The following is a 12550-nucleotide window of genomic DNA, read 5'->3' on the forward strand; positions in this document are numbered from 1 at the left end:
AACTTTTTTGTGTGATTTTGTGTCTGGGGTGTCTAAAGGGTGTACCTGTGAAGTTTCAGCTCTGTAGCATGTCCAGAACCCCCAACAAAAAGATCATATAGGTGTAAAAGTAGGGTCCCACCATCCCTGCTCTACTGAAAAATTATCTTTTTTTCTGGTTCTGGACATGCTACAGAGCTGAAACTTCACAGGTACACCTTTTAGACACACCCCCCCCCCCCCCCCAGATACTAAATCCAAAGTCAAAATCAAAAAAATCTCTTTTTTTTTTTCAATAATTGGCTTTTTTTTATCAAAAATGACATTTTTTAAGAACTTTGTTTTGTGTGATTAATAGTCCCTGGGGCATGACCCAAAACCCTAGGCACTTAGGGGCATTTATTGGGTTTTAGGGCTTTAAAATTGTGTTTTTTGATTACCGAAATTCGGGTCCATTGATTTCAATGGGGTTCTGAAATCCGGGCCGAACTTTCGGGTAGTTTGGATGTTCTGGCCGAACCGAACTTTTCAAAAGTTCGATCATCCCTAATGATGATTCCTAAGAGGATCTGGCTTGGTTAATGACACAGTAGCAGTTTGGGTCATTTTGCCTTTCTTCTTTGTCACCACTTGTAGTGGGTTTAACTAAGTAGTGGGCTTAAGTCTGTCTAACAGAGACAACATTTCTAGAAGAAAAGAAGTTGATTTACTAAATTAAAATAAGCTGTTAACTTTGCAAGAGAAGTTGCACTTTGCAAGGGAGTTTTTCCCAGAGCTTAGCGAATGTTGAGAAATTTCACTTTGCAAAGAATAACCAATCACATGCAAGGAAACCTAAAGTAGTAAAAATCAACTGCAATGTATTTTGGTTGGGAGGTTTTCTCTTCTTGTAGTTGCAATGCTAAGAAAGCTTAATAAATGCTTAGAATTTATTTTGGTTGGGAGGTTTTCTCTTATTGATAATTGACAAGCTTTGATTATTCCTTCAGATTTTTGTCAAAACTGTGTTTTCAGTGCTGGCCAATACATAGCAGATAAAGGGTGTCAACTCCTGTAGCAGGAGAACAATCCATGCTTAAAGCCCCGTACACACGTACCGATGGTCGGCTTACAAATGTTCCTCTTTTCTCCCCGGGATGTCGGTGTCTGCTGAAAAGTGCAAAGACAGCACAAGGACAGCACAAGAATTTTGTCCGCCGACTGCAGAAGTGATGTCATGTAATGGTTAACTTTCCCTGTGTTTTCTATTTTCTGAGCATGCCCAGTCTTGCAAATCTGCGGTCTGTCGGCCGAATTGTGTACTGACAGGCGAACAATCGTCCGTTCTGGTGTCGGCATACAAATATTTTCATGTTTGCACGAAAGACTTTTGTCCGCGGATTGTGCGCAGACATCTGTCGGAGGCACCATACTAACACGCGTACAATCGGCAGATCCTTCGTCCACCGACGTTTGTATGCCGACGATCGGTACGTGTGTACGGGCCTTAAATCCTGAATAGAATCCTGAACACAATTGAACACATGTGCGATTCAGGAGAGTTCACATAGAACTCAATGAGCCTGGAATTCACACCTGAACCGTAATGCAGTGCTTATAAAACACACAGGACTCTTTTTAAATTTGCACTGCGGATGCACCACATATATGTGAACAGCTTCAATGGAAATCAAAATTATTTCACATGTCATGCAAATCAGATGCAGTTCAAAACACATCCAATTTGCATATATGTGAACAGAGCCTTAGAGTGCTTGGAGGAAATAGAGTGGCAGGATTTTGTAATCTAACTATGACATGCCTTATAGGAATGTTATGTATCGTTATTTGTTAACAGCAGTACAGTACTTACTGTAACTTTTGAAGAGACTCTTCTGTATTAATACTTGATAGAAGAGAGGAATAAATAGTGCAGTGTTTAGAACTTTGCATCAATACATATGCCATCAGCAGCATATAAGCATTGTACAGTCCTGTTCCACAAATTAATGAATTATCAGACATTTCTGCCCTGTTTGTTTCATAATTCTGTTTCAGCTTCAAGGAAGGCTAAACTGTGCATTTAGGTCTAGGAAATCTCTACTTGTTGCACATCAGCATCACCCCAGAAAATAAAAGGTTTAAGTGTAGTCACTGCACAGATTCTTGAGATATGTTGTGCAAATGTGAGCATAGTAGCTATTTCTGTTTGCAGTCACAAACAACGCAGAAAGCACATGTAGTTTTTCTTTTGGGGGGTTGAGAAATTACCCTCCAAACAGGATATTGCGCTATATCTGTAGGAACCAGAACGTTCGCTAAGTGGAAAAGTGGGTTTGATACAGTTGGCAGTGCCTCCACCCAGGACAGGGCCTTTGTATATACAGTAAGGTGACCATTAAACACACATACACCATATCACAGAAATAATCATCTGGTATAGTGCATGTAAGATAACAAGAAAGAGACAGATATACTTCTGTCAGAAGCCTTTAAAGATATATAGTGTATGTACAAACTGAAGCTATAGGCAACAATAGCAAACCATTGAACATAGAAGCACTTGCCTATTAACCACTTAAGCTCCGGAGGATTTGGCTGCTCAAAGACCAGGGCCTATTTTGCGATTCGGCATTGCGTGAATTTAACGGACAATTGCGCAGTCGTGCAACGCTATACCCAAATGAAATTGACGTCTTTTTTTCCCCCACAAACAGAGCTTTCTTTTGGTGGTATTTGATCACCTGTGCGATTTTTACTTTTTGCGCTATAAACAAAAAAAGAGCGACAAGTTTGAAGGAAAGATTTATGTCATTTTTATTGTTTTTTTTTTTTAACTAGTAATGGCGGCGATCTGTGATTTTTTTTTTTGCGGGACTGCGACATTGCAGCGGATAGATTGGACCCATGACTGACATTTTTGAAACTTTTGGGAGTACCAGTGACATTACTACAGTAATCAGTGCTATACATATGCACTGTTACTGTAAAAATGACACTGGCAGGGAAGGGGTTAACTTTATTAGTGATCAGTGGGTTAAATGTATCCCTAGGGATGTGATTCTAACTGTGGGGGGGGCGTGGCTTGTGATGTAACCACAGAGACATACGATCCTACATAGCAGGATCGTGTAGTCTCTGCAGTTACATCAGGGAGAATGACAGGCGGCTTTGTTTATATTAGCCGCCTGCCTTTCTCCCTCTCCAGCGGGAGATCGCGAGTGACCGGCGGACATCGGAGCCACCGGTCACTCACGCGGGGATGTCAGGGAACGAGTGGGGGCAGGAGCGCTCCTCTGGTGGCGTACGCTCGCCCCTAAAGGCTTCTGGGCGAGCAACGTAGCCCTACGTCGGTTTGCCCAGGAGAGCCAGACTGCCGCAGTAAATAGTCGTGCGGCAGTCGGCAAGTGGTTAATCCCTTCTGACCTGGATTTAGCAGCAGCTTTTTTATAGATAGGACATGTTTTCTCAGACTTTCTCTCTCACACTCCCTCCTTCTGGGGTTTTCAACCTAGCAACCCAGGGACAGGAAGTGCATACATAATATATCAGAAACCCAGGCATTTACAAATACAGACATTAGAGGACAACAGATATCTACACAGGTGTTTGTGCAGAGAAGAAATCAAACACAACAGGGATAATTCCAGAAGCAGCAGTTTTTGTAGTTCCACAAGCAAGTTCAATAAGCAGAATATCCAACCCAGCTGTAGAAAGGTTTTCTCCAGTGGCTGAGAACAGACACACAAGGTTAATGCAGGAAACTGTAATCTGAAACACAGTTACATAGGAAGCAGCATTATTTGCTAGCAGTCTGCAATGCAGCTATACACTCAGTGTGCATTCAAAGACAATGCGCTTACTGAAGCAGATATAAAACATCATAAAAGATGCAGCAGAGAGTTTAAAGACTTTAGATATCTGTGCTTTTACTGTTCTGTTTCAAATGCTAATATGTGCAATTACATACCTCCTTGGACTCACTCTGTAAGAACAGTATGACCACTTGCTGACTTGGTTCTATCCAAAGGCAGCTTGACAATTCAATAAGATACAGAAGGTGAATCCAACACAATCATTTTCAGATAAGTGCAGAACAGGCAATGTTTTTACAATCTTTTGAAGTGTAAAAAGACTAAGCCCTGTCTCTGCAAAGAATGAACACATTGAGTGAGGGAGCATGGAAAAAACTATTGCCCTGCTATAGGAACCAACAGGAAAGTGTTGCCGAGCTCAGATGACAAACATAGAGTGCAGCAGCTCTACAGTGTTGGTCTTTTTTTATATATCTGGCAGATGAATTGAGAGCTCTGGGAGCTTAGGAGATGGACGGCACAATTTTTGCTTTGGTAGATGGTACATTTGCAGACTGCAGTGCCACCATCTAAAGCTCTGCGTGGCACCTTTTGGCCTGACTCATTGAATAGGCACTTGAATGCTTAGGGGTTACTTGTGGTTCATAGGACAATTCAGCAGAGGAGGGCATGGAGGAGGAGGGGGTAGAGCTGACAAATCCCGCATGATCACCACTAACTGTATGGAGACATGGCGTCACAACAAGCTGCAGCACTGAGTGCTGTCTTGCATCCTTCTACCCAGTGTGCTATTGTAATGTTCTGGTACCTCTGGTACCCTTATTTCCACATTTCTCTCTTAATATTGCGTCCCATCTTGCTATCCAACTGGAACGCATACACCTTTAACCACTTAAGCCCCGGAAGATTTTACCCCCATTCCGACCAGGGGGTATTTTGCGATTCGGCACTGCGTGACTTTAACGGACAATTGCGCGGTCGTGCGACGCTGTACCTAAACGAATTTGGCGTCCTTTTTTTCCCACAAACAGAGCTTTCTTTTGGTGGTATTTGATCACCTGTGCGATTTTTTGATCACGCGCTATAAACAAAAAAGAGCTTCAATTTTGCAAAAATAGCAATATTTTTCACATTTTTTTATATGAAATTCCCCAAAAAAAAAATTTAAAAATCAAAATTTTTTTACTTTTTCGGCCAATTTGTTTTATGCTACCTATGTTTGGTAAAAAAAATTGCAAAAAGCGTATTTTGATTGGTTTGCGCAAAAGTTATCGCGTTTACTAACAAAGGGAAAGATTTCTGTCATTTTTGTTGTTTTTTTTTTTAACGTGTAATGGCGGCGATCTGCGATTTTTTTTGCGGTACTGCGACATTGCGGCGGACAGATCGGACCCTTGACTGACATTTTTGACACTTTTGGGGTTACCAGTGACATTTCTACAGTAATCAGTGCTATATATATGCACTGTTACTGTAAAAATACACTGGTAGTGAAGGGGTTAACTTTATTTGGGAGGGAGGGGCTGTGTGTATCCCTAGGGGCGTGCTTTCTACTGTGATTGGCTGGGGCTTGAGCTGTATGGACACTGATCAACGGATCTACATACTAGATCCGAGTGATCAGTATCCTAACAGCAAGGAGAATGACAGGCAGCTTGTTTACACAGGCTGCCTGACATTCTCCCTCTCCCCCGCCGATCGCCGAGTGACCGGCGGACATCGGGTCCGCCGGTCACACGCGCGGGGGGGTCCGTGACCACGCGGGAGCGCGCCTCCGGGGGCGCGCGCTCGCTCCCTAGACCCTCACAAGCTAGTGACGTAGCCCTACGTCACTTTGCCTGTGAGGGGCTGACTGCCGACGTAGATCGGTGTTAGGCAGTCGGCAAGTGGTTAAGGGCAATGACGTCATCGCCGGGCGCCGCTATGAGCGGCTATTTCAATCGCCGGCTTTCTCTCACTCATTGCTCGTTCAAACCGCATGTTGCCTTGTCTTGTCCAATGCTGCCGGAGCTTCAAGCTATTCCCCTTGCCTGAACAAGACCGGAACCTCGCTACCGATCCAGTATCTCGCTACCGGATTACTCCATTACTTTTGGACCTTGCTACTACTAACTCATCTAGGGATAAGTACCCCGCAGGGGATTCCTTCCTCAACCTAACTTTCACTATCTGCTACTGCATACTAAAGGGACTATTACTATCTAAGCTATTTCTATCATCTGCATAGATTGCTAGCTCTTGGGACTACCATCACCTATCATTGCACTAGGTTACTCTCTCTTGCATACTTCATCTGCTGTCCCCTACCACCTGTTACTATACATGATTGCTAAAACCTATCTGCATACTATCATCACCTACCACTCTCCTGAATACTACTACTAAGTGCTCACCATTCTATTGCCTGTCTCTCACCTCTATTCTATCATATACATTCTATCACTCCAGGAACATCATATTGAGTGTATGTATATTTGCATAACAGGCTGTACACAGTGATGAAGTCCTGAGAGTTGGATATGTTGTTCAACACATTCTCTACATGACTACTGAGTGTAATAATTCTGCAGCTGCAAATCCATTCACTAACAAAAAACGCATGAGCGTTACAGATTGAACGAGCCCGAAAAAATATGGATTCAGCAGAATTACCCACTCAAGTAATGCAATTAAAACAACAAGTAGATGCATTGATACTTGCTCTTACAGAGGTAAAAAACGAAAATCAGGCTTTAAGACAGCAGGTTGGCCGTCTTGCGCAGCTCTCTGCTGCTCAGCCCCGTGAGCCTAAGATAAACCCTCCTCCGGTGTTTACTGGTGATCGGAGTAAATTTCGTGAATTTAAAAACGCATGTCGATTGCTATTCTTGTTGAAACCTCATACCTACCCCACTGACCAAATCAAAGTCTGTACCACTATTTCCTATCTGACGGGTGATCCCCGGGCCTGGGCAGACTCTCTCTTTGAGAAAGATGACCCACTTCTTAACTCCTATCCTTTATTCCTAGCGCAACTCGCTAGTTTATATGAAGACCCCAATAGGCAGAGTACTGCTGATACCCAATTGAGGGCTTTAAAACAAGGAAGGAGACCTGTTGAGGACTTCGTGGCAGATTTCAAAAGATGGTCCCTTGATTCAGGGTGGAATGACACATCCTTGCGAACGCAGTTCAGACTCGGCCTATCAGAAGCCGTTAAAGACGAGCTCGCCCGAGCGGATTTACCTGACACCTTGGATGGCCTGATACAGACCAGTATCAATATTGACAGACGACTGCGAGAAAGAAAGGCTGAGAAGAGGGGATTGCCATTGTCCAGTCCTTCTCGGATGTTGCCTGTTGACCCTACTCCTATGGAGGTAGGAATGATACGCCCACCTTTGACCTTTTCCGAACGTGCCAGGAGGAAAACCGAACATCTCTGCATGTACTGCGCATCCCCGGATCATTTGATAAACAGCTGTCCCCTTGTCCGCAAAAAAGAGGGTGAGTGTTCAAATGTCTTGCTAGGGGGACTAACAACTTCATTTTCTAATTCTTATCTTTTTATTCATTTGACATTACAGTGGGACCAAACTAGGATCACCACCAAGGCTATGGTCGACACAGGATCTTGTGGGAACTACCTTGATACTTGTTTTGTTACCTTAAATAAAATACCTATTATTTCAAAACTTAAACCTGTCTCTGTTAGTTTCATTAACGGTATTCCGTTATCCTCTGGTCCCATCACTAATCAGACACAGGCACTCCTTGTCACTGCTGACGGGTCTCATGTGGAGACCACCACTTTTGATGTACTGACCTCACCACATTTTCCCATTATTTTGGGACTTCCCTGGTTACACATACATCAACCAATCATCGATTGGAAAACAAGAACTCTAACCTTCTCTTCTCACTACTGCGAAACCACGTGTAATCTCTCATCACATGGAAGGATCCTGTCTGTGGTGTCGGATGAGATTATACCAATATGTTATCAGGATTTGTCGGAAGTCTTCCTTGAGAAAAACGCTCAAGTGTTGCCTCCCCATAGGGACTATGATTGTTGTATCGATCTACTCCCTAATAGCAAATTGCCTTTCGGTCACGTTTATCCTCTTTCACAGGATGAACTCTCTCATCTCAAGGAATACTTGGATGAAAATTTGGCGAAAGGATTCTTCAGACCTTCTACTTCCTCCACTGCTGCAGGACTCTTCTTTGTCCGCAATAAAGATTCAAGTCTCAGGCCTATTATTGATTTCAGACAATTAAATACCATTACAATAAAGGATCGTTATCCTTTACCTCTTATTCCTGAACTTATAGAACAGGTGCGCGGAGCTTCCTACTTTTCGAAATTGGACCTAAAAGGGGCATACAACTTAATTCGAATCCGTGACGGGGATGAATGGAAGACAGCATTCAGAACCAGATACGGACTGTTTGAGTACATCGTGATGCCATTTGGGTTGTGTAATGCTCCCGCAGCCTTCCAACGATTTATAAATGACATATTCAGAGACTTGCTTGATGTTTGTGTTGTAGTATATCTGGACGATATACTTATTTATTCTCATTCCTTATCTGAACACATAAAACATGTAAGACTCGTGTTGTCAAGACTACTTGCACATAATTTATATGTTAAATTAAAAAAATGTTTATTTCATAAAGAGGAAGTACTATTCCTAGGATACATTATATCCAAAAATGGAATCAAAATGGACATGAGCAAAATATCCTGTATTCTAGATTGGCCTGTGCCAACAACTCGCAAAGCATTACAAAGATTCCTCGGATTCTCTAACTACTATAGAAAGTTCATCAAGAACTTCTCTGCTATTGTGAGACCTCTCACACAACTCACAAGTACAAAAAAACAATTCAAATGGTCAGAAGAAGCAAATGGAGCTTTCTGCTTGTTGAAATCAAGCTTTACTTCTGCTCCCATACTACGCCATCCAGACCCATCCCTTCAATATATTTTGGAGGTAGATGCGTCAAATATGGCAGTAGGAGCAGTTCTCTCACAACGACCAACAAACACTTCACCACTTCACCCAGTTGCTTTCTTCTCGAAGTCACTAAGCAGCCCCGAGGTGAATTACCCAGTGGGTGAAAAAGAGTTACTAGCCATAAAACTGGCATTAGAGAATTGGCGACACCTACTTGAGGGTACTCGATTGCCAATCCTTATATACACAGATCACAAAAACCTTCAATACCTTCAGACTAATAGAACTCTTTCCCACCGGCAGGTACGATGGTCATTATTCTTTTTGAGATTTAATTTTCTAGTGACCTATACACCTGCAGACAAAAATAAAAAAGCGGATGCGCTTTCACGATTAACCGAAGATAGCTACGCCGAGGTTCCCTCAGTTCCTATAATACCCTATGAACGTATTGTCGGTGTTGTCCGTTCCCTGAAGGAAGAGATTTTGCACAGCATAGGACTGGATTCACCTCCACCACAACTAAATGCTGATGCAGAAGGCTTCCTCTATTACAACGATAAACTATACATACCCCCTACTATGCGAACCAAGATCTTGGAATTGTCGCATGATGTACCTATGGCAGGACATATGGGTATGACTAAAACATTCAATTTACTTACTAGGCAATTTTGGTGGCCTGACATGAAGACGACTTTACAAAAGTTTGTTTCATCTTGTGACATCTGTGCAAGGTCCAAAATTGACACTACAAAACCATCGGGTCTACTTTGTAGTTTACCAATACCCCAGGTTCCATGGGAAGTGGTGTCCTTAGACTTTATAGTAGAACTACCACCTTCCAAAGGATTCAAAACCATTTTAGTGTCAGTGGACCATCTGACCAAGATGGCACATTTCATTCCTATCCGAAGACTACCTTCATCCAAGCAAACAGCGGAATTACTTGTGAAACATTTCTTTAAGTTACATGGTATTCCAAAAACACTTCTGTCTGACCGTGGTTCACAGTTTATCTCAAAGTTTTGGCAAGCTCTATGTCAGATTCTACGAATAGAGCGAAAACATACTCCTCCTTACCACCCTCAGACCAACGGACAGACAGAAAGAGTCAACCAGTGCATTGAGCAATATCTACGTTGCTATACTTCATATCTACAGGACGATTGGGTGGACCTCCTCCCGCTGGCGGAATTCGCCTATAACAACGCGACCCACAGCACTACTAAACAAAGTCCATTCTACTTAAACTATGGGTTTCATCCCACACTTCTTCCACCACGTATCTTGCCATCAAGTAATCCAGTGGCCTCTGATTATCTTACCCAAATAAAGGATTCCCTGGGTTTACTCAACACCACCATCTCACATGCCCATAGCCAACAAAAGAGGTACTACGACCTTCGTAGAAAACCCTCTCCCCAATATGCCATTGGGGATCTTGTTTGGCTTTCTACAAAAACTTTGAGATTAAAGATCCCTAGTAAAAAACTTGGACCTTTATTCCTGGGACCTTTCCCAATAAAGAAGCTTATTGGAAAAGCTGCAGTACAACTCACATTACCAACAGACCTCAAGATACATCCCATCTTCCATGTGTCTCTACTAAAGCCCCATGTTCCTAACCAAGGAATAAGGCCTACCATCTCACCTCCACCTCCTGTACAAGTTGAAGGCGGAGAAGAATTTGAGATAAAGGAGATTCTGGATTCTCGTATCCATAGAAGAAGACTCCAATATCTAGTACGATGGAAGAACTATGGGCCCCAAGACGACACCTGGCTGGATACCTCCGATATACATGCCCCTAGACTGATTCGCAATTTCCACTCGAAATACCCGGAAAAACCAGTTCTAGAGGCCTTCCGGAGCCGGCCTTAAGGGGGGGGTACTGTAATGTTCTGGTACCTCTGGTACCCTTATTTCCACATTTCTCTCTTAATATTGCGTCCCATCTTGCTATCCAAATGGAACGCATACACCTTTAAGGGCAATGACGTCATCGCCGGGCGCCGCTATGAGCGGCTATTTCAATCGCCGGCTTTCTCTCACTCATTGCTCGTTCAAACCGCATGTTGCCTTGTCTTGTCCAATGCTGCCGGAGCTTCAAGCTATTCCCCTTGCCTGAACAAGACCGGAACCTCGCTACCGATCGAGTATCTCGCTACCGGATTACTCCATTACTTTTGGACCTTGCTACTACTAACTCATCTAGGGATAAGTACCCCGCAGGGGATTCCTTCCTCAACCTAACTTTCACTATCTACTACTGCATACTAAAGGGACTATTACTATCTAAGCTATTTCTATCATCTGCATAGATTGCTAGCTCTTGGGACTACCATCACCTATCATTGCACTAGGTTACTCTCTCTTGCATACTTCATCTGCTGTCCCCTACCACCTGTTACTATACATGATTGCTAAAACCTATCTGCATACTATCATCACCTACCACTCTCCTGAATACTACTACTAAGTGCTCACCATTCTATTGCCTGTCTCTCACCTCTATTCTATCATATACATTCTATCACTCCAGGAACATCATATTGAGTGTATGTATATTTGCATAACAGGCTGTACACAGTGATGAAGTCCTGAGAGTTGGATATGTTGTTCAACACATTCTCTACATGACTACTGAGTGTAATAATTCTGCAGCTGCAAATCCATTCACTAACAAAAAACGCATGAGCGTTACAGCTATGAACTAAATATATTGTCCCTAACCTTGCTGGACCACGTGCCAGCAGTAATGTAGACCTTGCAGCTGACTGCCTTGCCCAACGATGCCACAACACTGCCTTCTATGTGATGGTAGAGAGTTGGAATGGCCTTATCTGAAAAGAAATAGTAACTTAGAACCTGCCATTGTGGTACAGCACATTCTGCAGATTCACGGAAGATGGCAGGATCCACCTGACGGAAAGGTAGGAGTTGTAAAGCCTACAGCTTTGACAAACTTGAATTTAGAGGCTAGGCATTTGGGTGGCAGTGACTGTTTTTTTTTTTTTTTTGCTGCAGCAGATGGGGCAGAGAAATTTGCCTGCTATAGTCTGCAGCTGGTGGTGTGCTATGGCAGACATGCTGCAAGGACCTGGAATACCCTGCGCTATACCATCATCCCTGTCAGTGAGGGCTGCTGAGAGGTCATGAGGTATAGTGGGGGTAGACCAAAAAGGTGAGGGTGAGGAGGAGCAGAATTGCAACCCTTTTGTGTAGCTTTCAGGTGCTCTTGCCAACAGGCTGAGTGGTGAGAGGTTAAATGCCTTGTCAATCATGTGGTACCCAAATGGCTTGTGTTTTTGCCACACTTCGTGTGCTTGAGGCAAAGCTTGAAAATTTAAACCGTGCGATCGACTGCATATGTGCTAAAAAAGGCTCAAACAGCTGAGCTGTGGGAAGTGAGCCAGGAGGTAACAGCTCCACAATCTGGTGGAATAGGGTGGCTGCTCTCCACTCTTCCATGATGGCTGCCTCTTTGGGCTTGTGCCTCACCCTCACTTTCCTTCTCTGCTCTATCTGGCATCCAAGTCGCATCAGTGACCTCATCATTATCATCCCCTCCATCCTCATTATCACTGGAGACAACATGGCAATACACTGTGGCTGGGGGAACATGACTGCCAATTTGTTGTTTACCAGTGTTCTCCCCTCTCTGTAGGCTCATGTTCCTACCTTCCTCAATCTCAGAGCCAAGATCTGAATAAACAAATGGCTGTTCATCATCAGGGAGCAGGTGGCTGATGCCGTGTTCAAATAATCCCCTTGACTAAGCTCCAAGGGTGAAACGAAACACGTTGGGGGTGTGGCCAGGCAAGAGCCCAG

This window comes from Pelophylax lessonae (genome assembly GCF_965119305.1).
Source record: "Pelophylax lessonae genome assembly, chromosome: 1".
Lineage (NCBI taxonomy): Eukaryota > Metazoa > Chordata > Amphibia > Anura > Ranidae > Pelophylax > Pelophylax lessonae.